Source organism: Onychostruthus taczanowskii, unplaced genomic scaffold, assembly GCF_017590055.1.
Source record: "Onychostruthus taczanowskii isolate IOZ18803 unplaced genomic scaffold, ASM1759005v1 scaffold57, whole genome shotgun sequence".
Taxonomy (NCBI): Eukaryota; Metazoa; Chordata; class Aves; order Passeriformes; family Passeridae; genus Onychostruthus; species Onychostruthus taczanowskii.
The window spans coordinates 410,865-435,134 of record NW_024503346.1 but is presented as its reverse complement, the minus strand read 5'-3'; the positions used below and the strand labels follow the sequence as shown (position 1 = coordinate 435,134).

The window sequence follows — 24,270 nt, the reverse complement described above, 5'->3', positions numbered from 1 at the left end:
ATGACTCCGTCACTGAGCGTTTCCTGACCCGACCTGAGGTCCTGCCGGGTGTAGCATCTGCAGGCAGCGGGTCCGGGCGTGAGCCGAGACACGGGGCGTGGGAGCAGAGGGGCACGCGTGGGAGGAAGACCCCCGAAGCCGCTCGAGTCCGCTGCGTTTCGTTCCTTCCTATTGTGAAAAACAAGTGTTGGTTAGTCCTGAATGTAGCCGCGTGTCCGTCCCGGCCGTGCAGCGCTGTCTGTAACCCGGAATAGTGAATGCAGCATGTACGGACAAAAGCAATAAGCACATTTCTGTTCAGGAGCCAGGGCGGGCTGTGAGGATGGCTCTGCCCGGCGGCTCCTCGGCACCGAGCTGTGCCCGCGGCGCCCTGGCGGCTCCGCTCCGCCGAGGGAGCCGCTCGGAGCCCGGCAGGATGCGGGCACAGCCCGGCTGTCCCTGCAGGAGAGAGCGCAGCCCGGGCTGTCCCGGCAGGAGCGAGCATAGCCCTGTCCGGGCAGGATGGGAGCACAGCTCTATCCCTGCAGGATACGGGCACAGCTCTATCCCTGCGGGATGCGGGCACAGCCCGGGCTGTCCCTGCGGGATACGAGCTCAGCCCTGTCCGGGCAGGATGGGAGCACAGCTCTATCCCTGCGGGATACGGGCACAGCCCTGTCCCTGCAGGATGCGGGCACAGCCCTGTCCCTGCAGGATACGGGCACAGCTCTATCCCTGCGGGATGCGGGCACAGCCCTGTCCCTGCAGGATGCGGGCACAGCCCTGTCCCTGCGGGATACGGGCACAGCCCTGTCCCTGCAGGATACGGGCACAGCTCTATCCCTGCAGGATGCGGGCACAGCCCTGTCCCTGCGGGATGGGAGCACAGCCCTGTCCCTGCAGGATGCGAGCACAGCTCTATCCCTGCAGGATGCGGGCACAGCTCTGTCCCTGCAGGCTTTGAGCCCCGGCCGCTTTCCGGCCCCGCTCGCTCCCGCAGCCCGAGCGCCGCTCGGCCGGGCGGGCAGGCTGGCCAGGGAAATACAAAGTGTACTTAGAGGAACCGACGTGTTGCTGAGATACTGGCTGAGATCGAGTCGCCGCGAAAAAGTGAAAAGTAACTTTCCAGCTTTAAATACTGATTTATTCTGTGGCTTTCTGAGGCCACAGAGAGGCAACAAGAAACCTGAAAGAGAACAGTCATAATATAATCTCTGTGTTTCAGTGATCAGTCATGTCTGCCATCAGCACAAATGTAAAAAGAAGAAAAATCAGGGAATTTTTTTTTAAATAAAGTAATAGTGATTTCCAAGTTAAATATTTTTAGAGCTGATGCTTTCATGTGGAAAAAAAAGTCATATTTTACATGTCACGGAAGTGAACGTATTTAAATATAGCCATATAGTGTAGTATTTACCACACTCTCATCCAAACTGATGTATTTGGTTTATAGATGGCACTGACAAAAATGTATAAATCAACAATTCTATCATTTTTTTATCTGATAGTCAACTGGTGCAACTCTCCTTGTAACCAAAGGCCCTCTGTCTGCCTTGCGTGATCGCTCATGACACACACCTTATGTCATCTATTTAGTCCTACCTTTAAAGTAGCATTTTACTGAGTCACTTTTGAAAGTCAAATTCAAAAGTACCATTTAAAAAATCTTCCTTTTAAGTCTGAATAGCCAAAGTCCTCTAGATTTCTTATAGAAAGCAAATAATTTAAAATTAAGCATATAATATGCTTGAAGAGCATTTCTTTCTTATTTGTGTACGAAGATGTAGCTCTCATTTTGTGCCCAATTAAAAAGGAAATATGTTTAATTTATTTTAATGAAATAAAGTCTGACTATGAAGTACGTATCTATATATGTGTGTGTGTGCATAATACACATATATATGATGTAAGCACTGGGAAATCTACTCTAACCTAAAGCTGTGCTAGGCTAAATCTGTACTCATTGCAAGGGAAAGGCAGTGCTTGGAAAACATAATGCTCACCAAACCCTATAGATCCTAGAACGACAATCTAATTTTTGTTTGTTTGATTCATTTTCCCAAAGTTCATAGTGGTTGGGGAAAACAGGCAACATCTCCTGCACCGAGCTGAAGGGCGTGGATTAATCACTGATATTTGGCATTCAGGTCTGCAAATGTGCTGTGCACCAAGCAGCAAGCAAGCTGACAGAGCCTCACCTGCTGCTGCAGAAATCATCATGCCTGCAGGGACTCTCTGGACGTGTGATGTCTGCACTTGCTTGTGTCTTATGCCATCAGCATCACTTTTAACACATACCTACAAATGCGTGTATAGAACACGCACACACACACACACATATATATGTGTATATATACATATATATATGTGGAAGGAGAGGGTGCAGTTTTGTTAACCAGGAAGCTAAAGATTATTTGAGTTTTAGCCTTGAACAGAGGAAAAAAAGCAGTGACTTTGCAGTAGATTTCTCAGTGCCTTTTCTTAAAAACTTCACCTAAGCACACTTACGGAAAAAAAAAATCCCAACCCAAAACAAAAGAGTCTCCTGCGAAATCCACATTTTTCTCAACAGTTTGAGAGTCAAAAAAAGGTAGAAGAAAGGAAAAAAAAAAAAAAAAAGGCAAGAGAGAGGAAAAGAGATCCATGGAACGCACATTCCCCCCCTGAACACCTGCCTGGGCGAGTCACGAGGAACACCTCGGAGGCGGTCAGGTTGTTTGGCAACTGTGGCTGGGATAACTGTAGCCTTTTCTTCCCTTGCAGCTAATGAGAAACACATTTCTAAGGAAAACAGTATTCTCCTCTGTAAAACTGTAATGTATTGTTAATATTTGTACCTACTGTATATTTATGTCTTGACAGAATTGCGGCCGGTACAGTTTGTAGTAAATAACGAGGTTATGTAAAACTCATGGCAAAGTCGAGGTCTGCAAAGCCAGGTTCTCTCTGCTGGTGAGCTCCAGAGAGCCCCTCGTCCTGGAGCAGCCCCTGGGAAGCAGGAGGCGCCGGGAGGCATTCCCTGCCCTTCCCCCCGGGGCTGGCTCAGCCCCTCCGCTGGGCCAGCCCTCCTGCCCCATCCGGGGCACCCACTGGGGAGAAGATGGCTTTAAATGGTTCTTGAATAAAGTACAGATGTTCTACTTACCTCTGTACCTCCTGCTTGCCATTGTGTTGGCTCTATAAGCATCTGATGTATGGGAAAGTCATGTGACTTTCATGCATTCCAGAGTAGTCTATTTTTCTGTTCAGATTTAAAAACATTATATATATATATATATATATATATATATAAATATAAATATATAACTGTATTTTTAGCAAATTTATAATAGGGCAATCAAGTCAGATTTCTTCTTTTTGTATTACAGAATAATATATTAGATGCTCCCTCAGTGTTCATTTACACAGCTGATCCCCCAACCTTTTTGTTGTTGTTATTTTCTTTTTTTCTGATGAACACCTGCAACATTCCTCCTGGAAGTGCATCTGTGAAGGGTCGTGGGGTTTGTCTGATGTTGTCACGTTTTCGTATTTCCTGTTTGTGGTACTTTAACCAGGGACTGGCTGTGGGAACTGAGATGTTCCTGCTGAGAAGCGTGGAGCAGACCAGACTGCCCTTGGTGACAGCAGAGGAAAGGTCACCCAACTCCACTTTCTCCAGATTTACATCAATTAAGCTGAAAACAGAAAGAAGAGACAGGTTTTGAATCTAATTGTCCTAATAGTGACGTGATGGAGTTGGGATAAACATCAAAATCTAGGCTCTTACTCAAGGCAGTGACCTGACAATGCTCAGGCACCTTCAGAGAAGTTTTTCCTGGATTAAAACAGAAGTGTCCAGACCTTCATTTCCCCCTGGGTTTTGGAATTTTTATTTTTGGTCCCAGAGAAAATCAGGAAATGAGAAAAAATTGTGGAGGAATGAGAAACATAAACATTCAGAAAGGGACCAGATTTTGATTAATTATGGTAAAATCTGTCCGTATTCCTGCTTATGTAACGATTTCTTTGCTCTTTGTAGCTGAACTCACAGCTATATTCAGAGGAATTTAGTGAAAAGCCCATGAGATAATGTTCATCCTGAAGCTGTCTCGTGGCCTGCTGAAGTTCAGCAGGATGAAGAGCTTCAGAGCCACTCTAGCTCTGCACAGGCATTTCCTTCTGATCCAGCCCAGCAGTTTGGTCAGTGACCAAGCTTTTGCCAAAGATGGAGTTTTGGTTCCATTTCCTTTGTTTGTTTATGAGCTTTTCTTACGTGTCAACTGTAATAGCCAATAAACCTGAAACAGATGTAGTTTGGAAAGGTGTGTGTTTCAGAAAGTATCCCTCAAGTGAAAGGAATAACCAGCAGTTTAACGTGTGATTATCAGCAAGGCCTGTTCACAAACGAAGGCATTAAAGTCGAGTGGGATTTTACTTTCCTGGGAAACAATTAATGCAATAGGCTGCCATTTCTATTGTCAGCGATCACATTGATCCCTTCAAAAGGCACCTTCCATGTCAGCAGGTTTGTCAGAGCACAGCCAACAAAACCCTGGGAAGCTTCTCGTCAGACCACTCTTCCCTTTGCCCTCCCACGCAGGACAGGAGCGGCCCAAACACCACCCAGCCCTTTGGAGAAGAAATGTTTATTTTCCAGCCTGCATCCCACACCCCATGCTGGTCACATTTAGGCTCTTGCACTGAAACTTTGTCTTGGCCAGGCAAAGGAAACCTTAGGAAAATGGAAATTCTGCATCCAGGATGTGTATCCCGTTCGTTGCTGGTGTTACCTAAGCCACAATAAGTGTCCTTTGACACCAATGGTTGGGTGCCACAAGTGTTCATATCTGTAAATACTACTCTAAATTTTGCTTTGCTTGATTCTGGCTTCATTGCACAAGAAGTTTTCAGTCTTAGAGGTTTAGAAGAGCAAGCAAAACCTTCCTTCTTCCATTTAACTAGAAGTAATACTGTTGAAGCTCTGTAGGACTGAACAAGGATTAGCCTTTATTTTTAAAGGGGTCTTTCCAAGACTGCCGTGACACTACCTTCAAAAATTAATAATAAGGCTGAACTCCAGGCAAAGACCCCTCAAAACTAGAGCCTCATGAAAGCCAGGGAGCCAAATTTGTATGAAATGCCAAATTATTTGCTGCTGTAAGTTAAAGCCCATTGAGGCCAATGGAGATGTGCCCCCTTTAGATCAGTAAAGAATTTGGACCCATATCTCTAAAAGCTAATGGAAAATGCATAGCTTTGTCTGACCTGAGGGCTGGAGGTGTCTGCCCTCAGCACCTCCTTGGAAAGCAGCGGGGTGAGGGAATGGGAAGCAGGGCAGCTCAGTGAAAGCCTGGGAAGGGGGAATACTCCAGGCAAGAGGGTGGCAGCGGCCGCAGGCGTGGCTGAGCATCCCTCCCGCAGCTCGCTGCCCGTGGGCTGGGTGCCACAGAGGCACCCCGGGCTGGCAGCTGGCTGGTGGAGCAGGTGTCTGTCCCTCAGCAGGACCCCAGCCCCCAGGTCAGCACTCTCTGCCCTCAGCCCTTGCTGGAGCTGGGGGACACTGCCAGAGATGGGCCACAGTCACTGTGAATTGTGGCACAACTCCTGGCCCTCTGGTAATCTGCATTTGAGAACATTCATCCGTTCTTCTCTACTCTGTATTTTTCATTTAGGAGCTCTGCCATTTATGACTCTTCTTCCTGTTATGTTTTACTGCCTCCACATACTGTTCACCACACGTTGGCTCCCACAACCCCTGGGATTTGTTTTGTTTATGTCAGTTTTGTTGGCTTGTGAGGAACACTTTCTTTCCCCGCTCTGGCTTTTTGGTGGTCAGTGCAGAAAATGACTTTTGCATTGAACCATTCCCCACTGCTGTGTTTGGGGGGAGGGTGGGGGAGCAGCATCTCCATTTTACTTCCAATTTTGAAGCCATGGTACCGTACTCAGAAAGGCCAGCCACAGCTACCGACCAAACTCGCTTTCCAACTAGATTAGCGTTACGAAACACGCCCCACTTCCCGCAGCAGACTCCTGCTCTCTCGCCAGGCCAGTGAAGCAGTTTGGAACAGGGAGGAAGCGTCAGCATCGGCGCTGCTCAGCGCCCCCCCCGAGCCGGGACCAGCCCAGGTCCCCCCAAAACCCCAGGACCTGGCAAAGGCTGCCCGGGGACATCCCCAAAGGGCAGCCACGGGCATCCATCCTCACTGCCACAGGAGAGCTCTGGGGTCCTTTTAAAAAAGAAAGTGATACTTAATGGCAAATAAAACTGGAAAAGCTGTTTCCTGTGGCTCTGCTGGTACATTTGGATCAAATTGCTTTTATAGCTGGAAACTGAACCTGACTGTGCCCCTAAAGGGCAGCCTAGGCCGGTTTCTCCATTGCCTTGCACAGTTGTTTTTTAACCTGGGCAATGGGGAATCAATGGGGAGCCCAGCTCAGCGTGGCCGTGAGGAGGGCAGTGCTCCAGATCCTGCATGTCTTGCACAACCTCTTCATTGGGTTATATTGGAATTCACTCAATTATGTTGGGCCAATGCACCAGCAGATGTTTTCTTCCCTTTTAAGAAATGTTTCAATGCCCTGGCACTTTGGGGTGATTACAGCAACATTAGCCATATACTAGTGTACTTAGAGTCTTACATTTTTTTGTAACTTTGATTTAGTCATTCTTTGTTGAAGTTTATTGACCTCTCCAGTTGTTTCTGTAAAACAAATTATTAAAAAAAATCCGTGTCTTTATATGCATGTAATAGTATGAAACTGTGATCAATGTGTGACATTCAGAAACTGTTCTGTCTTGTAAAATATGTCCAAATGTCTAAGGGTTTTAAAGCAATGGTCCCTTACTACAGCCTACAGAAATAAATAAAAAGGAATGGAAAAACCTGAAGCCTTTATTGCTCTCTTTCATGGTCACATGTACTGGCCAAAAATCTCACTCCTCTCCTGCTCCAGCCCACACCCCCAGGTACCTGTTCTCTCTGGCTCAGTCAGAAATAACCTCACCAGCTCTTCCTTACCCCCGAAGGGATTTTCCTGTGTTGTTCTTATTTAGGTTGAGCTAGGAAGCTTTTTGGTTTTTGTTGCACACCATCCTCTAAAGCACCTACAAGCCCACGATATCTGCTATTTGAGCCCCCAGAGCAGGGTGATGCTGCCTCACACCGAGCCGGCCAGCAATCCCAAAGGGCGATCCCAATGGTGATCCCAATGGGTGATCCCAATGGTGATCCCACAGGGCGATCCCAATGGTGATCCCAATGGGTGATCCCAATGGTGATCCCAAAGGACGATCCCAAGGGCGATCCCAATGGGTGATCCCAAAGGGCGATCCCAAAGGGCAATCCCAAAGGGTGGTCCCAAGGGTGATCCCAATGGTGATCCCAATGATGATCCCAAGGGCGATCCCAATGGTGATCCCAAAGGGCGATCCCAAAGGGCAATCCCAAAGGGTGGTCCCAATGGTGATCCCAATGGTGATCCCAATGGTGATCCCAATGGGTGATCCAATGGTGATCCCAATGGTGATCCCAAAGGGCGATCCCAATGGTGATCCCAAAGGGTGATCCCAATGGTGATCCCAATGGTGATCCCAATGGTGATCCCAAAGGGCGATCCCAAAGGGCGATCCCAAAGGGTGATCCCAAAGGGCGATCCCAATGGCGATCAAACAAAACCCCCTGGCGAGGGAGGGCACTCCCAGGACCGGGCTCTGAATCCCAGCAGCTCCCCAGGCCCTGCTGGGGCCCAGCCATGGGCTCTGAGCTGGCTTCTGATCCTGGCTTCAGTGAGCCCAGCAGAGCTTCTCCAGGGCTCAGCTTGGCATGCAGGAAGTGCAGCACAGCCCTCTCTGGGACGTCACTGCCCTCCCCAGGGATGCTTCCACTCCCACCTAACCTCATCCTGAGGAACCAAACCCAAAGAGGATCTTTAGGCATTTCAGCACAGATAAACATGAAGAAAGAGTCAGCTTTTCAATACATTTTGATCATTTCAGAAGAGAAAGTAATAATATAAATAATTTACAAGGGATTTATAAAATATGAATTAGATTCTTCCATACGGCCTCCTTCTACTTACTTACCTTCCTTCCTACTTTTTGTAAGGAAACTGGGCTCCTAAGAGATGCAACATCATTATTATTCAGCAAGCAAGAGCATTTAGAGGTAACTTTGCCCCGGAGTATCATTTTCAACCATCCAGGCACAAGCTGAGGCTGATGCGTCACAGCAATGAAAGTTTGTGGTTTCTGGCTGGAAACACAAGTATTGAGAATTAACCTGAGTCCTGAAAAATAAAAGCAAATAGGTGCAACGCTGCATCATTGACTTTAATCCTTATATAATTAAACAATTACCCACATTGCTAATAGAATTTTTTAGAATTTTATCCTGTTATTTATATATATATAGATCTATATACATTTATTTATATATCTATTTGTTTTATAGATACCTATCTATAGATATATAAATCAATGGAAAATAGATTTAAATTTAAAAAAAAAAAAAAGTTTACACTTTGCTATACCCAGTACCATTTTTCTAATGCAAGCAGACATGGTCAGTAATAATTGAAGCTAAAATGAATTGGTCTATGTGCAAACCCAAAATTACATAATGTAAAATGCTGTTTTCATGCCTTGATGATGATTAGTCCTAAAATGAACCACACAGTGATGCAGCTTTTAGCACTGTCCTGAACAGAGGAGAGGCAGGTGCTTGGGACAGTGGGATGAAGATTGATCCAGGCATGAGAAAGTGTAAATTAAGAGCCATGAAGCTTGCACACAGCTACCAAATAACTATACAAAGTGTTTCACTGCTTTCCAAAGGTCTAATTGACCAGAACCATCCATGGCTTTCTCTGTTTGTTTTTCACATCAGCTATTTTGGTTTCCAGTAACATTTTCAGACAAACAAATACTTCTGAGGCATTTCAGCGTGGAGGAGAATGGCTGCATGGGAAAAGCAGACCACCAGCTGCTCCCCTGGGAATCCAGCAAAAAGGAACAGTTGATTTCTTATTAATGTAAATGAGCTCGTTATCTGGGCTGCTTTCAGATGGAGTTCAGCAGTTCAGAGCCTCTATTCCAGGAAATACAGAATTTACATAACAGAAACGAAGAGAAAGTGAGGGAAGGATTTTGTAAGTGCCTGTTTCCCAACTAAATACTTTTGCTATTCTGGTGTCAGGGTGGATGGGTGGAAGCTGAGATGGGATCTGCTGGGCCATAACCCGAGCTGCAGGAAGATTTTATAGACACTGAGGTATTTAAAGAGGATTTCCAGGACAGCAAGACCCCATACTGTGTTGCAGCTTTATTAATATATGCCTACATGAGGAAAAGTTTGTGCAACTCTCCTAAATTCCAGAACAAACTCACCCAACAGCATTTCTAGGAGTGCTCTGTAGAGAGCAGAAAGCTTTGAGGACAGGCAGACCTTTCCCCCAGGGCTGCTTTGGTGAGTTTCTGTGGTCATTAGCCCGGGGCTGGGAGTGCCTGAGCTCTGCTGCTGTGCTTAGCTGAGACCCTCTGCTCCTGAGCACCCCTCAGGAAACACACACCTGCTTCACTGCAAAAATTTATCAATAATTTATCAGCGTCAGTCAGTGATCTGAGACCCACGTGGTGTATTCAGCAAGGTAACTAAGAGTGTGGCACCAGGTAGAAATATAATTTAATGGAAAAAAAAAAAAAAAACCCACAGAGTGAGAAAGAATGAGCAAAAATACATTAATCCTCCCTTATCTTGTGTTACACAGGAATTATTGGTTTTATTTCTTCCGTAGACCTTTTATTAGGGAATAAAACCAGAAGTCTCTCACTCTTTCTTGCCCAATCCCTGTTCCTCACCCTGCTCCCAGAACACATACCCTGTTCCTTGCCCTCCCAGGAACAGTTCACCTGCACAGCATCACCTGCACAGCATCACCTGCACAGCATCACCTGAAGAGAATCACCTGCACATCACCTGCACACCTTCACCTGCACATCATCTGCACCTCACCTGCACATCTGTCTTGGCAATGAGGGGTTTTACAGCAGCTGAGGCTGAGAGGTGCCACTGCCCAAGCCCAGGTCGTGGAATGCTCTCTGCTTCTGAAAATTAATTAATTCTGGATGGCCAAAACAGGGTGCAAGTGACCCCCTCCAAGGCTGATGCCAAGGTACTTATGCCAGGAGGGGCTGGGGATATTCCCTGGGGTATTCCCTGGGAATATCTGGGATATTCCCCAGACTTACAAATCTCAGGCTGCTGTTTTAACTACTAAACATTCTTCCAGGAGGGGGAAGCTAAAAAACCTCTGCTGGAATACTGAGCCCACACACCGGACATATTGAGTCTGTCTCTCCTGTTGTGTATCTCCCTCACTCACTCTCCCTTCACAGAAGAACCTCCCAGAAGATTTACCAAAGTTTTTTTCATATCATTCTCTGCCTGGAACAAGAATTTTCTCCACCATGGGTGACAAAGCCTGGTATCTCTCCTTTCCTGGCTGTTACTTAAGGTATAAGATCCATATCCCCAACACAAACCATGCTGGGACTTCTAATTGGGTTTTCCTCCCACTGTAACTCCCTCTGCCATCTGTTCCTCTTTTTCTCTCAGATGATGCATCCCTCAGTCACTGAGCAGTGCCACGGCAAGCCACCCAACCCTGGAGACTCTGCCAGAGCAGCACCTTCCCTCGTCCCTGTGCCCCAGCCTCAGCTCTGGGTGGGAGGTGGGACCCCAAACCCGGGCAGGGAGGGGATCATGAGCTGCTGGGTCTCTGCATTCCAGCCCACATTCCTGGCTGGGCTTTGCCTCCAGATTTGCCATAGGATTTCTTTGAAAAGGAGGCAGATACCCCAGTGCCTCTGAAGTCCAGAGCAAACCTGGTTTTAAGCAGCAGCAGAGTTATTTGACCTCTGACACAACCAATTTTTCTGCTTAGTTGAAATCGCCCGTCCCCAGCTAACAAAGGGCTCTGGAGCCTCTCTGCTGAGATAATTGGTAGCCCCAGGCTTCAATAGGATCCAGGAACTGCTTTCCACTGCTTCATCTGGGGAGGCAGTAATCTGTTGGAAACATGGCAACTTCTTCTGGCCTCTTTCCAGACCTCCAGTCATGTTAGAGCTGAGCTACAGCAAATGAAAATACATTAGAATTTTAAAATGGTACATAAGTGATTCTTGCTCATTGGGAAACTTGAAGCTAATGTTGCCTGCAGCTCATACTAGTGTTTTCAGAAATAATTCATTAGCTGCAAAAATCTTCTCTTATTTCTTGGGAAATGAAACAAAAAATCAGCTGTTTTACTTTCCCTGTGGATCGCTTCCTCTCCATCTCCTCAGCACTCTCCAGGCTGCAAGGCTGAGGCAGGAGCCCTTAGAGACCGAGGAGAGGCAGGTGAGCCCCCAGCTACCACAAGATGTCCCTTCCACCAGCCCTCATTCTTTACTCGTGGGTTTCGGGGCCCCACCTGGCAGGGGAGCAGCAGACATGTCAGAGGTGGCTGCTGGAGCAGCCCCAGCAGGGCTGCAGGTGGAACACAAGGACGGGCTGGAGCAGGGAGGCTCCAGCAGAGACACACGGCACACCAGCCAGGGCACGCGGGGAGAGCGCCTGCTTCCACCCCAGTCGTCCTTACAGCCCCATTTTTCATGGGGTAAGGAAGACCCAGGAAGAGTTTTTTCCTCTTTTTGGTCCCAGAAGGAAAGCAATACCTGGAACTGAATGAGAGAGCAAGAGAGCAGAGTTTTGTAGATTTTCTCTCAAAGGAAATGAGGTGTTGAAGTCAAGCTCCACGTGCCAAATATTTCAGTCAAATATTTCTCATAATGTCTGAGAAATACAAAACTAATTTTCTCGTAATCTCTGTAAGGCTCTGGAGAATTGAAGGCCTTTCTGAAAGTGGTGAAGAGCACCAAAAGCTCTGAACTGACTGCACAGCCCTGGCTCTGCACAGGAGGGGCCCAGCTCTCCAGGCTCTCCTGGCTGCAGAAGGGAAGGGGCCAGACAGAGTGGGAGCTTCTGCCCAGCTGGCCCACCACACACATCTCACCTTTGCTGACAAAATTAAGGCATGCTCTTTTTCCTGGGGTGAGGAATTGAAACTTCACCATGTAAGCAGAACCTGAGAAATGTGTGAGTGATTTGGTTTCAGTCTGAGAGCCTTGGCCGAGCTCATGCCCAGCTCAGTGAGTGCTCTCGGTGCCATCTGCACCGAGCCCTGCTGGGGCTGCTCCTGCAGAGCCCCTGGCACACACAGAGCCCTCTGCTCTTCCTTGGGGTGCTGTGCCCCCCTAGGCTGCTGTGCCCCCTCCCCACGCAGCAGATGTGTCTGGTGGCTTCTGGAGGGGAACTCACTTTTTCTCCTCAGTGGTTTGACACAGCAATTAGATTGGGTTCAATTGCTGGGACTTTACCACCTGTGCTAATGGCCAAAATTGCTTTCAAAGATAGATTGCAATGTTTGGAATTTGCAGAGAGATTGCTATCCCTTTTAATTACATTTTCTGTCTCTGATGAGACAATTATAAGCATTTCAATAGCTCCCAGTCATCAGCTTTCCACTGTATGAGAGCACGGGAGAAAAAGGCATCCTGGCCACCCCCTTTTCTCTCCTCTCCCACCCACTGAGATCTCTGAGCAATTCACAGCTGTGTTATGTATATTCACCTCCATCCTGGCAGCACTTAGGCTGCCCAAAGCCACTCCTGGAGCCACTGCACTGTCCCAGCTGCTGCACCTGAGGAGCAAACCCCAAGTCAGTGACCTTCACAGGGCAGCACACGTGCACGGAGCTGCACGCCCCACTCATGCCTCTTTCTCAGCTCAGGTCACAAGTCTGAAATCACAGATACTGTCCCTAGCGTGGAGAGGAATTGTCTCAGAAGCAGGAGCAGCTCAGGAGGTGCCTGCTGGACCAGCACCAGTCTGTCACTCCGGTGATCCTCGCACAAGGGTCAGTGACTTCAGCCTTAGAAACTGTCCTGGAAAATGAACTGGAAGCTCAGGCTCCTGCTATGTGGCACCTAAGCACAGAAGGGCTGCTTCCTTCCAGCTAGAAATCCTTTCTGCCCTTGAAACCAGAGCCTTTTAATCTAAGCAGCATCAAATGTTGTTATTGTAAGATTGCATAGCTCTGCAGATAAATACTGCATTTAACATTCCCCTGTAATGAAGTAAAACTCTCTGGTCAAGAATGGAGGTTTATTTAAGGCAATATAAAAATACTGCCATTAATCCAGGATGCTGCTTGTACCCTACAGAGCAGGATGCTGGAGAACAGCCGTCGTGAGCAGGATTGATGTAAAGGCTTCCCCAAGTGGAGCTGTCAGGAGCCACAGGGCACCTTACACAAAGAGATGGCACACAGATAGAAATGTAATGCACTGTGGTGTCTGCAGCCCCGTGCTCTCCAGCCAGCAGAGCACAGAGCAGAAAGAGCAGGAGGAAGGTGAGAACTTGACCAAGATTCAGCTTCAGGAGCAAGCAGAGTCAGAAGCTCTCAGGATGCTTGCCCAGCCCTGTGCCCCTCTTGCCCCACACACCACAGGGAAGATGCACATTCCTGGGGCTGCAAACACCACCCACACTTGAGATTTCTGCACTGAGATTCCTTCAGGATTAGGGTCGCAGTAGCAGGGCCCGGCGGAGCCGTCGGCCGGCGCTCAGGCAGGCGCGGTCGCGGCCGGGGCAGCAGAGCCCGCGGGCGGCGCAGCCCGGGGCGCCGCGGGGCAGCGCCGGCGGCAGCGGCAGCAGCACCGGCAGCACCTGCAGCGCCGGCATCACCTGCAGCTCCTGCAGCACCGGCATCACCTGCAGCTCCTGCAGCACCGGCAGCCAGCGGGCGCGGCCGGCCATGGCCCCGCTCGCTGCCCGGCCCCGCTCGCTGCCCGGCCCGCTCAGCGGGGCGCGGTCCCGGCCGCAGGTGCCGCTCGCTCCGCCGCCCTCGTCTCCTGCCGGCTGTGCCACCCCACTGCCCCGTCTGTGGACTCACCAAACCAAAACTCTTCAGCGCTGGCTGCTGGCATTTGCCCCCCAGATTATCGACACGTTATCGTCAAAAGCTGATGATAGCGGAGACCAACTTTTTTTGCCGGATTTGACTCCAGCATACCTCAGGAGCCATTAAAAATGGAAAGTAATTTGCTGCCAGTACAGCAGCTCCTAAGGACAATGATCCGGCTGGCTATGCTACCTCTCTACAAAATTACCCTGAATTTTCTTCTTAATTCGAAATGCAAGAAGCTTAGAGAGATTACAGCCGCTCCTGTGAATTATTTAGCTATTCAGTACAAAGCAAAGGGCTTTACTGTAACTTTTTAATCAAAGAGGCTTGCTCTAAAATATTGATCACAACAGATGTTATACCTTGCTGAACACTGAACTGGGATTTATAAAATCCACCCACGGACTTTTTTTTTGGAAGTGATTATGCTATTGTACTAAGACTGGGTATGGACAGTGTTCCCATTTCAGGGAAACTGCAGCAAAGATGTTTCCAGAAAAACAGAAAAGGACAGGTTAACACCTTCAGCATGTACAATTTTGGAGGCATGGGCACAGAGGAGACCTGGCACTGCATCAGCTTGGGCATAACATGGTAAATGTTCAAAAAAGATAAGAAATAGAGCGTTAGCTTCTTTGTATATCATAGATGTGTGCAGCAAAGAACAGGCATCTCATTTTCTTGGCAGTGGTCAGATATTGTCAGCTTGGAAATTGCACGCGTGGCAAATCCCTCATTGAGCTAGAGGCACAAAGGCTGGGAGAGAGAAGAGCTCTAGAAATCAGCAGCTATGGGGTCTGGGAAGCAGGAATTTAAAGATACCGTGTTGATTGCTGCCTCTGCCAATGAGTCACTGTGTGCCCTCGGGTAAGTCGTTTAACCAAGGCATGTCTCGATCTAGAGCAGGAAGGGCATTCACAGGAGGTTGCATTGCGCAGCTGATTCGTTCGCAGGGCCGGAGGGTTCGCAATTCCCTGCGGGGCAGCAAGAGCAGCCCCAGGTCCGGCACTCCTGCCCTGCTCCACATCCCCTGCCTGCCGCTGGGGAAGGAGGAACACCTTCACCTATTCTGAGATACACAGACTGAATGAAAATTAGCTTCGGAAAGCTATGGGTCTACATAAATACTGCAATTTTGACTGGCCCTGCGTGGTTAGGAAAATTGGATCTCGGTCCATGCAGTCAAAATATGCCTGGGTCTTTGGGAATACAAATGTTACAACTCTCCCTGTGTATGAAAATTTCTATTAAAAGCAACATCAGACAGAGAAATAATCTGCGCTATTTTTCTCTCAAATGCTCACGGCACCAAGAAACAGATCTGTTTGGGAAAAGTAAACATTTGCTGAAACACACCAGCCCAGTGAGTGACTGCAGGCTTCAGTTTAGGAAGTTACACGAGTACCACCAGCGAGGTCTGTTTCCGTGGCAGCTGCTGGAGCAGAGCTGGGCCTGGCAGGAGCGGAGCCGGGCCCGGCGGGAGCAGAGATGGGCCTGGCCCAGCAGAGCCCAGCCCGGCAGGAGCAGAGCTGGGCCCGGCCCAGCAGAGCCCGGCCTGGCAGGAGCAGACCCGGCCCGGCAGAGCCCGGCCCGGCAGGAGCAGAGCTGGGCCTGGCAGGAGCGGAGCTGGGCAGGGCAGGAGCAGAGCCCGGCCCGGCAGGAGCAGAGCCCGGCCCGGCCCAGCAGAGCCTGGCCCGGCCCAGCAGAGCCGGCCCGGCAGGAGCGGAGCTGGGCAGGGCAGGAGCAGAGCCCAGCCCGGCAGAGCCCGGCCCGGCAGGAGCAGACCCGGCCCGGCAGGAGCAGAGCTGGGCAGGGCAGGAGCAGCCAGAGCCAGCCTGCCCCCGAACGCTGCTGACCCCGTCTCGTTCAAACCATCCAGCAGACAAACCCGGGAGCTGACCAGGGCCAGCAAAAGTCAGCCTGCTTTCAGTTCAGAGTTAAACCTCCTCATCCCCACCTCTTGCCAAAGCACTGCAGTCAGAGATTTTCTAACAGGGTTATGTGTCCCTCCAAGGCTGCTACAGCCCAAGCAGTGTCTGTACCGGCTCCCCATGCCCCAGGACCTTCTGTCACGGCTGCTCTGGGGACACCGCGGCAGAACTGGGGGGCTCTGGGGACACCGCAGCAGACTGGGGGGCTCTGGGGACACCGCGGCAGAACTGGGGGGCTCTGGGGACACCGCGGCAGAACTGGGGGGCTCTGGGGACACCGCGGCGGGTCCGGGGCCCCGGGTGCCGCAGGCCGGGCCGGGCTGGCGCCGCCCTGAGGGGCGGCAGCGGCAGCACAGCGCCCCCTGCGGGCCGCAGGTCCGCCGGTACCCAAACCCTGCCCCCAGGTACCCAAACCCTGCCCCCAGGTGCCCAAATCCCTGCCCCCAGGTGCCCAAATCCCTGCCCCAGGTACCCAAATACCTGCCCCCAGGTACCCAAACCCCTGCCCGAGGTACCCAAACCCTGTTCCCAAGTGCCCAAATCCCTGCCCCACGTACCCAAACCCTGCCCCCAGGTACCCAAACCCTGCCCCAGGTGCCCAAACCACCCCTCCAGCATTCAGGGGTTGCCTGGGATTAACCTACCAACCAGGGCAATTAGTAACCTACCAAGAGTTTTAGACTTCATCCTGATGCACATATGCAACAGCAGCAAAGCTGGAAACCTGACCTGCTCTTGCAGAGGCAATAAAACACGCCAAGAAGATGTTTCAGCTGCATCTGTCCCTCCAGCTCCCACTGCACACATGCACTCTTCCTCCCTGCAGAATGTGTGCTGGTAGGTCTGCTCATTACATTAATGGAGGTAATTGCATTAGCAGAGTTCTGGTCCCTCACCAGTAAGCAGTTTTAAGAGATCAGGCTGCTTACATTAATTGAATAAGAAAAATCTCTACTCAATTTAATTGAAGACTGCTTTGAATGTTGAATACTAGCTGGTTTTCCATCACTGCTGTTTCCTAAGCACAGGTGCCAAAGGCCACTATCAGCTCAGACACCTCAAGCTCCATCCCAGAACCACTGAATTGATTTAATTAGGCAGAAGCTGAGCACAGACTGCACCCTTGCCCAGAGCTGCAGCACAGCAGCAGCCACACGGCTCAGCCAAGCCCTTCTGCTCAGGGGATGTGGACACCTCTTGGCTTGAGGCAGGCAGCTCCAGCACCACTCACAGCAGCACACTGCTGCTGTGCCAACTCCCCAAACCACTGAGAGATCCAGGAACGCGCTGTCAAACATGGGTCAAGAGAATTTCACTTACCAGCCAAACTCACTCATCATGCAGATTTTATTAAAACCAGGCTTCCAACAGCACAGAAACACACTGTGCCCTTGCCAGGGATACAGCACTGCAGCTTTCTGGGCAGCAGGGGAGAACCACAGCCTGACCCTTCCTTGCCCACAAGGCCACCTCCCGTACTGACAGCTGCTCCAGGAGAGGCCTCCTTGCCTTTTTTTTTTTGAGCTGCCAGGCAGGGAATGCAGCCCCTGGAGAAAACAGCATCCAACTGCACTGAACATGCAGCCAGTTCCAGAATCCATTCCAGTTACATGCCCTGTACCCTGGGCACAGAAAATGCAACAGCCTCCATCTAAGCTGGCAGGACACAAATTCATCACTCCTGACAGCTCTGAGGTCAGAGCTATTGCAGGGCATGGGAATGCTGGGGCTGGAAGGAGGATCCCAGGCAGCAGCAGAACCATCCATCTTGAGCAGAACACTGAAACTCCAGCAGGGCCCGGGACAACTTTTTACAAATCTCAACCTGTAAAGAGAACAGACAACATTTTGTCTATCCACTGTACCACAACAGCAAATATACAGCTTTGAAATCCACCCCAGCCCACATAAAAACCACTAGACAAGGGCTGTTCTGTAAAAAGTTGCCTCCTTGCCAGGCACTCCAAACAGGATGAACTCAAACTGCACTGCGGGAGCTTTCAGAGCAGGACCTGACAGGAACTAACAGAGCAGAGAGTGACAGAGAAACATGTCAGCTCAACCAGCTCCACCACTTGGACTGAGTACTGGCACCCTCTTGTTCACAGAGAGGGCACAATCCTGCTCCTGGGAGACTCCAGCCTCCCTGCAGACAGAGCAGCTGCTCAACAGCAACAGGAGGCTGGAACTGGATGAGCCAGACGAAACAGTTGTTGATCTGAGTAAGTTCTGTTAAGCACATTTTCTAAAAAAATAGTGAAATGCTAACCAGACAGGCAGGTATTCAGATGTCACACAGTTTATCTTCAAGTAACAAAAAGAACACCAAAAGCAATCCCTCTCTTGCAAACACACCGCTGAAAGCACACGTGTTTGCAAGAGCCTTCATCCACTTCAAGACACTGAGAACCTCCCAGTGCGGGGAGTGAACCCAAAAACTGCAAAGAACAAAAGCTCCTGGACTCTCAAGAAGTACCTTGTTTTAACACTGCTTAAATAGGGCAAAACTAAAACATTACATTTATGCCCTTGAAGTTGAATTGAAAACTTTCAGACCTCTCGGCCTTGAATTTGAGAACTTTGGAAAGAACTTCAACTAACAGGAACTTCCCTGCAGGAAACTGGAGTTTTTTTAACAGGGATAGTCAGTTTTCAGCACTAACAAAGGCCCCTGCTGCAATACTAATCCCCACTCTGCCAAACATCCAGGGCCTTGTCAAGGCACTGCAGAAGCAACTTCCTTGGAAAAAGGTATTCTCTCCCTTTTTCTTGGTTAAAGCCAGTGAACACAGGTGAATTAAAGACTCACCATTCTCCCCTGACAAAGGGGCACACATGGTGGAGCAAACCAGACAATGTCCTCACCCACACCTCTTCATTGTCAGCTGCAGCCTGAACTTCAGGTCTCCCCAAGGCTCAGCCCCCCACTTCTGCCTTCACAGTGCCCTGGGGGTAAAAGCAAAGAGAACTGTCAGCACCAGACCCTGTCAGGGTGTGGGACAGAGCAGCATTTCCCTGCTGGTGCATCAGACACGATCTGGCTTGAACAGCAAGAAATCAACACTGTCGCTCTGATGGGGAAAAAATTCAGTCATCACTTACACCAGCAAGTCCCTAGGAGCTGTGGCTGCACACCCACTGCAGCTGAGCCACACTCCCACGTCCCCTGGCAGAGCCAGAGGCACCATCAGCTAACAGAGCAAGTGGCAGAGCCATGCCCACACTGGCAATCCTCAGCACCCCCTTAAGCTGGCAGCAAGGGTCAGGGCAGCAGAGCCTTGCCAGCAGCACCTCCCACAGGGACACTTCACCAGAGCCTCCTGTTCCTTACTGGGGCAGCTGCTCGGGGCTGCCCACCACCCACAGTGCCCGTGCAGTGCCCTCAAAATGAGCCCTCTGAAGGCAGTGCAGCAGGGAGCAAACAGCACAGAGCTGCAAGCCACCACGCTGCTGCAGCTCAGCACACAGGGGCAGCGTGCAGCCTCCTGGCCTGCCGACTGCTATTCACTGTGGACATGATGGAGCAAGAGGCCCAAAGGACCTCAAAGCAGTGCTTCTGCAGGAGGAAAATCCCTGTACTCACTTCTACAAAACCCAGGCTAACACTCATCAGTATGGTCTCTAGGGATAAACTGGAACAAACTCCCTTGCAGAAAGGTATTTTTCCCCCTTCCCCTCCTATTCTCCTTTATAAATTTAATCATATGTGATTCACTTACTTCAAAGACTTACCATTATTTGCTAGAGATTCAGGCATGGTGGAGCAAACCAAACAAATGCCCACATCACACACCTCTTTGCTGCAGCCTGAACTTCAGGTCTCCCCAAGGCTCAGCCCCCCACTTCTGCCTTCACAGTGCCCTGGGGGTAAAGACAAAGGGAACCATCAGCATCACAGCCCCGACTGCAATATTCTGGGCATTTGCTAACACTAGGGTGTGGGACAGAGCAGCATTTCCCTGCTGGTGCATCAGACACGATCTGGCTTGAACAGCAAGAAATCAACACTGTCGCTCTGATGGGGAAAAAATTCAGTCATCACTTACACCAGCAAGTCCCTAGGAGCTGTGGCTGCACACCCACTGCAGCTGAGCCACACTCCCACGTCCCCTGGCAGAGCCAGAGGCACCATCAGCTAACAGAGCAAGTGGCAGAGCCATGCCCACACTGGCAATCCTCAGCACCCCCTTAAGCTGGCAGCAAGGGTCAGGGCAGCAGAGCCTTGCCAGCAGCACCTCCCACAGGGACACTTCACCAGAGCCTCCTGTTCCTTACTGGGGCAGCTGCTCGGGGCTGCCCACCACCCACAGTGCCCGTGCAGTGCCCTCAAAATGAGCCCTCTGAAGGCAGTGCAGCAGGGAGCAAACAGCACAGAGCTGCAAGCCACCACGCTGCTGCAGCTCAGCACACAGGGGCAGCGTGCAGCCTCCTGGCCTGCCGACTGCTATTCACTGTGGACATGATGGAGCAAGAGGCCCAAAGGACCTCAAAGCAGTGCTTCTGCAGGAGGAAAATCCCTGTACTCACTTCTACAAAACCCAGGCTAACACTCATCAGTATGGTCTCTAGGGATAAACTGGAACAAACTCCCTTGCAGAAAGGTATTTTTCCCCCTTCCCCTCCTATTCTCCTTTATAAATTTAATCATATGTGATTCACTTACTTCAAAGACTTACCATTATTTGCTAGAGATTCAGGCATGGTGGAGCAAACCAAACAAATGCCCACATCACACACCTCTTTGCTGCAGCCTGAACTTCAGGTCTCCCCAAGGCTCAGCCCCCCACTTCTGCCTTCACAGTGCCCTGGGGGTAAAAGCAAAGAGAACTGTCAGCACCAGACCCTGTCAGGGTGTGGGACAGAGCAGCATTTCCCTGCTGGTGCATCAGACACGATCTGGCTTGAACAGCAAGAAATCAACACTGTCGCTCTGATGGGGAAAAAATTCAGTCATCACTTACACCAGCAAGTCCCTAGGAGCTGTGGCTGCACACCCACTGCAGCTGAGCCACCCTCCCACCTTCCCTGGCAGAACTATAGACAATGAGGGAGCTAATGTAAATTCTTCCCCCAAAATGTGGCTGGTTGGCATGCTCTACAAGTACACAGGACAGGGAAATATTCCCAAAAAATGGAGAACAGCAATGTATGGGTGTTCTAGAGTTCAAAACAGCCAAGACATTTAACAGAAGAAGAGGCATCAGGCAGAGATTAACCGATTACAGCCGCAGGTGTGTCCACGAGCGGCTCCCGCTGCCGCCGGCCACGGCACCGGCACGGCGCTGCCCGGGGCCGCTGCGGGACGGACCCGCTGCCCTCCAGCGACACCACCCCGGCAACGCGCGGCCCCGCTAACTCAGTAACTCCTCTGAAAGAGCAAACTTCAATAAGTGCTGTTTTAATTCGGTACGGAGCAGGTATTTTGCAGACTTACCGCCTGGCTCCGGCAGAGGCTCGGGCCTGCCGGCGCACGCCGGGGAAGTGCCCTCATGGCCGGCCTGGCTCCGGGCACGGGGCTCCCGCCGGCGCCCTGGGCTCCGCCGCCCTGTGGGGAAACAAAGCACAGTGAGTACCGGGAGCAGCGGACGGTCAGCACCGGCCCGCGGCCGCTCCGCTGGTGCATCAGACACGACCTGGCTTGGAAAGCGATGGTCAACACTGCCGCTCTGACGGGGAAAGAGTCATCACCTGTACCAGCGAGCGCCCGGGGAGCTCCGTGTGAGCTGGGCGGGGAGCGCGGCCGGAGCCCGCTGAGGCGGCCCCGGGCTGAGCGGGAGCGAGGCGGCCGCAGGGCGCGGCGGCCGCCTCAGCGGACGGGCGGGCAGAGACGCCCCGGCCCACCCCCGGGGAAGGGGCAGAGGGGAATCCCGAGCACCCCCTGACCCACCGGTACCCGCACCTACCTCGGCCGATCCGGAGCAAGAGGCCGCGGAGCTCCGCGCGAGGGAATTTATGGGCTCCGGAGGCCCCGCCCCGGGCCCGCCCGCTGCCCGCGCCGAGGGGCCGCCATGGCCGCCATGAGGGGCCGGGCTCGGGGGCGGGGCCGCAGCGCCGCTGTGGAAGGCGCCGCCATTTCGCGTTCCGCGCTGCCCGGCCGGCCCGGCCACGCTGTGGGCGGGGGAAGGCGGCCGGGGGCAGGCGGAGCAACCCGGGGTGTCGGTGCGTTTGGTATCCTTTACCGGGACCGGCGAGCGTGGCTTCGGACGCTTAGTTCTCTTTACAAACGAAATAAAAGCCAGCAGTTAAGTGGTGGTGGAAAGGCACGAGCATCCATCGCGGCCGGGCTCCCGTGCTGCCAGCCCGCTCAGCCCTGCCTCCGCCCGGGGCTGCCTCCGGGGAACCGGCCCCTGCCTGGGGCGCACATCTCAGGTTTTTAGGTGCTTTAGACAGATAAATCATGTTGCGTTAAATAGCTTGCCACTGGGTAACGTGAGGAAAGAAAGGATGACGTGAGAAAGCAAAAGATGTGTCTTGAATGAGGGCCCAGTTTGTAACCCCAGACCGCCGTGAGCCGCGATTGTTGTAGCTGAAAGTCGCCTTGCAACGGGGCAGTGACGGCAGTCAGGCCCCGGGAGCCCGGGCACGGTCCAGCCCGGGGCGCTGAAGGTTTCCGAAGGTGTTTTTTTGAAGGTTTTACAGCAGCTGGGACTAAGGCGGCAGAGGAAGAGCTGTGTCCTGCAGGAGGAAGCTCTGCTCCGGACTGCCTCAGAATCCTGTCGTGGCTCCACGCTTCGGTTTTTTTCTGTTTGTGAAATGCACGTGCTTAATTCAACTCCTGTTAAAATGCTTTTTCCCTATTAAGTGTGTTTGTAGGCAAATAATTTTTGAAAGCAGCTTATCAAACAGGACTTGTGGAATAAATCTCAGTGCTGTTAAACCGAGTACCAGAACACCAAGAGATGAAAAGACAATCAAAGGAAGGACGTTTTAAGAGGATTACAGGGAAAACTAATCTCGTTACACTGCAAACCCCTGTCACATGCACAACACAAAAGGAACTGTAGACATGATTTGTGTTGCCTAGCTTGGCAAGGAAGGGAAAGTGGGGAGGTCTGAGATAGTCAACAGCTGCAGCAGAAGTTAGTATTAAATTTATTCAATTTTATGTTTGGGTTTTATTCTCTTTGGCAAAACCAGGTGGAAAACATCTTTAGCTAAGTGAGTTCTTCAGCTCAGTCAGGCTCCTTGAACTCAGGAAGTTCCTCAAGAGGCAGCAACAGCTCCAGTCCCAGTTCTCCTTGTTCCCCTGCAGTGCAGCAGAGCTCTGGTGCCCCACAGCCCATCCCAGGACATCGGGGACACTCCTGTGCCCTGCCCAGCCTCACAGGTGTGCCAGGGTTAGGGTAAGTGGCTAAAAGACACACTTATTTCTTTTTAAAGTAGCACAGTCCCAAAGAATGTATTTGTATTCTCTGCCAGCCCTCAGGGGGATTCTGTCAGCGTCTCCCATGTGCCAGCTCACAAGTGCCAGCACAGAACCATTCTTTTCTCTGGGCAGGAGAGACAGGAAGAGATGAAGTGTTCTTGAATTGCTACACAAGGCCTTGTCAGATTAAATGTTTCAGGTGCCATCCTCTTCACTGCTACATTGTTATGTTCAGGGTTCTTTTAAGATCAGAACTGACTATGAAGAAATCCAAACTTTGGTTGGGATACAACCTCTGCTTTCCCAACATAATAACCTAAACCAGAAAACCAGATGCCTACAATATTCTTGACATTTCTAATACAGATTGTGGCTTTCCAGCAGATAGACTTTATTTTTAAAAAAGGCATCAAGAAAGCCATTAAAAGATCTTCCTGAACTGTCAGGTCAGCAGCTTCACTGTGATAGTCAAAATAAAAGTCAGCACAAATTTAAGGGTGGCTGGATAAACAGCTTCATGAGCTTCTGCCAAATCACACACACTGTCCTTTTAGAATAGGAAAAATCCCAAAGACAAAATTCACAGGATGGATTACTGCTGGTGCTTCAGGCTGCTTCCCATTCCCATTCCCATTCAGCTCTCCTACAGAGCCTTTTATAAGAGTTAAATGGGGTGTTTTAGCTGTCTTGCAGGTTAACATTCCCAAAAACATTTGGCACAAATTCTTTCAGATCTTAATCCTGAAACCAAGACTGATGGATCACAAAGTCACATTTCTTCCCTGGGGAGTCAGGCCATCAGGCACTGAAACCAGGAGCGGAAGATGGAGAGCCCAGCGCTCCCTGGCCTGCCCTGGGCAGCTCTGCCTGCAGAATGGCTGCAAGGGTAAAAGGCTGGGGCAACAAGGGGGGCAGTTCTGAGAAACAAGAACTCCTTTTCAGCTGTGTCTTCTGCCTTCGCTGCACCACGCGCAGAGGAGACAACAGGAAAAGCAAGGGACTGTG

The 24,270-nt window shown here is 50.7% G+C and overlaps 1 long non-coding RNA gene and 4 other non-coding genes across 6 annotated transcripts; all 5 read right to left on the bottom strand.

The window, feature by feature from the left end:
* Positions 1 to 153: 153 nt before the first annotated feature.
* Positions 154 to 21,836, bottom strand: LOC121343034. 2 transcript variants are annotated; one of them, XR_005953631.1, is made up of 9 exons: positions 21,803 to 21,836; positions 21,334 to 21,444; positions 20,576 to 20,704; positions 19,632 to 19,760; positions 18,709 to 18,845; positions 17,220 to 17,724; positions 8,048 to 8,250; positions 3,401 to 3,656; positions 154 to 168 (listed from the first exon to the last, which is right to left on the bottom strand). It is a non-coding gene; the product is annotated as an uncharacterized LOC121343034 (long non-coding RNA). The 2 variants fall into 2 exon arrangements; XR_005953632.1 differs by lacking the exon at positions 3,401 to 3,656 and having other exon boundaries at positions 21,803 to 21,833.
* On the bottom strand, positions 18,917 to 19,007 carry LOC121343085. The gene has a single exon (XR_005953640.1). It is a non-coding gene; the product is annotated as a small nucleolar SNORD12/SNORD106 (small nucleolar RNA).
* On the bottom strand, positions 19,861 to 19,951 carry LOC121343084. Its single transcript, XR_005953639.1, has one exon. It is a non-coding gene; the product is annotated as a small nucleolar SNORD12/SNORD106 (small nucleolar RNA).
* LOC121343083 lies at positions 20,776 to 20,866 on the bottom strand. Its single transcript, XR_005953638.1, has one exon. It is a non-coding gene; the product is annotated as a small nucleolar SNORD12/SNORD106 (small nucleolar RNA).
* LOC121343086 lies at positions 21,513 to 21,597 on the bottom strand. Its single transcript, XR_005953641.1, has one exon. It is a non-coding gene; the product is annotated as a small nucleolar SNORD12/SNORD106 (small nucleolar RNA).
* Positions 21,837 to 24,270: the final 2,434 nt, after the last annotated feature.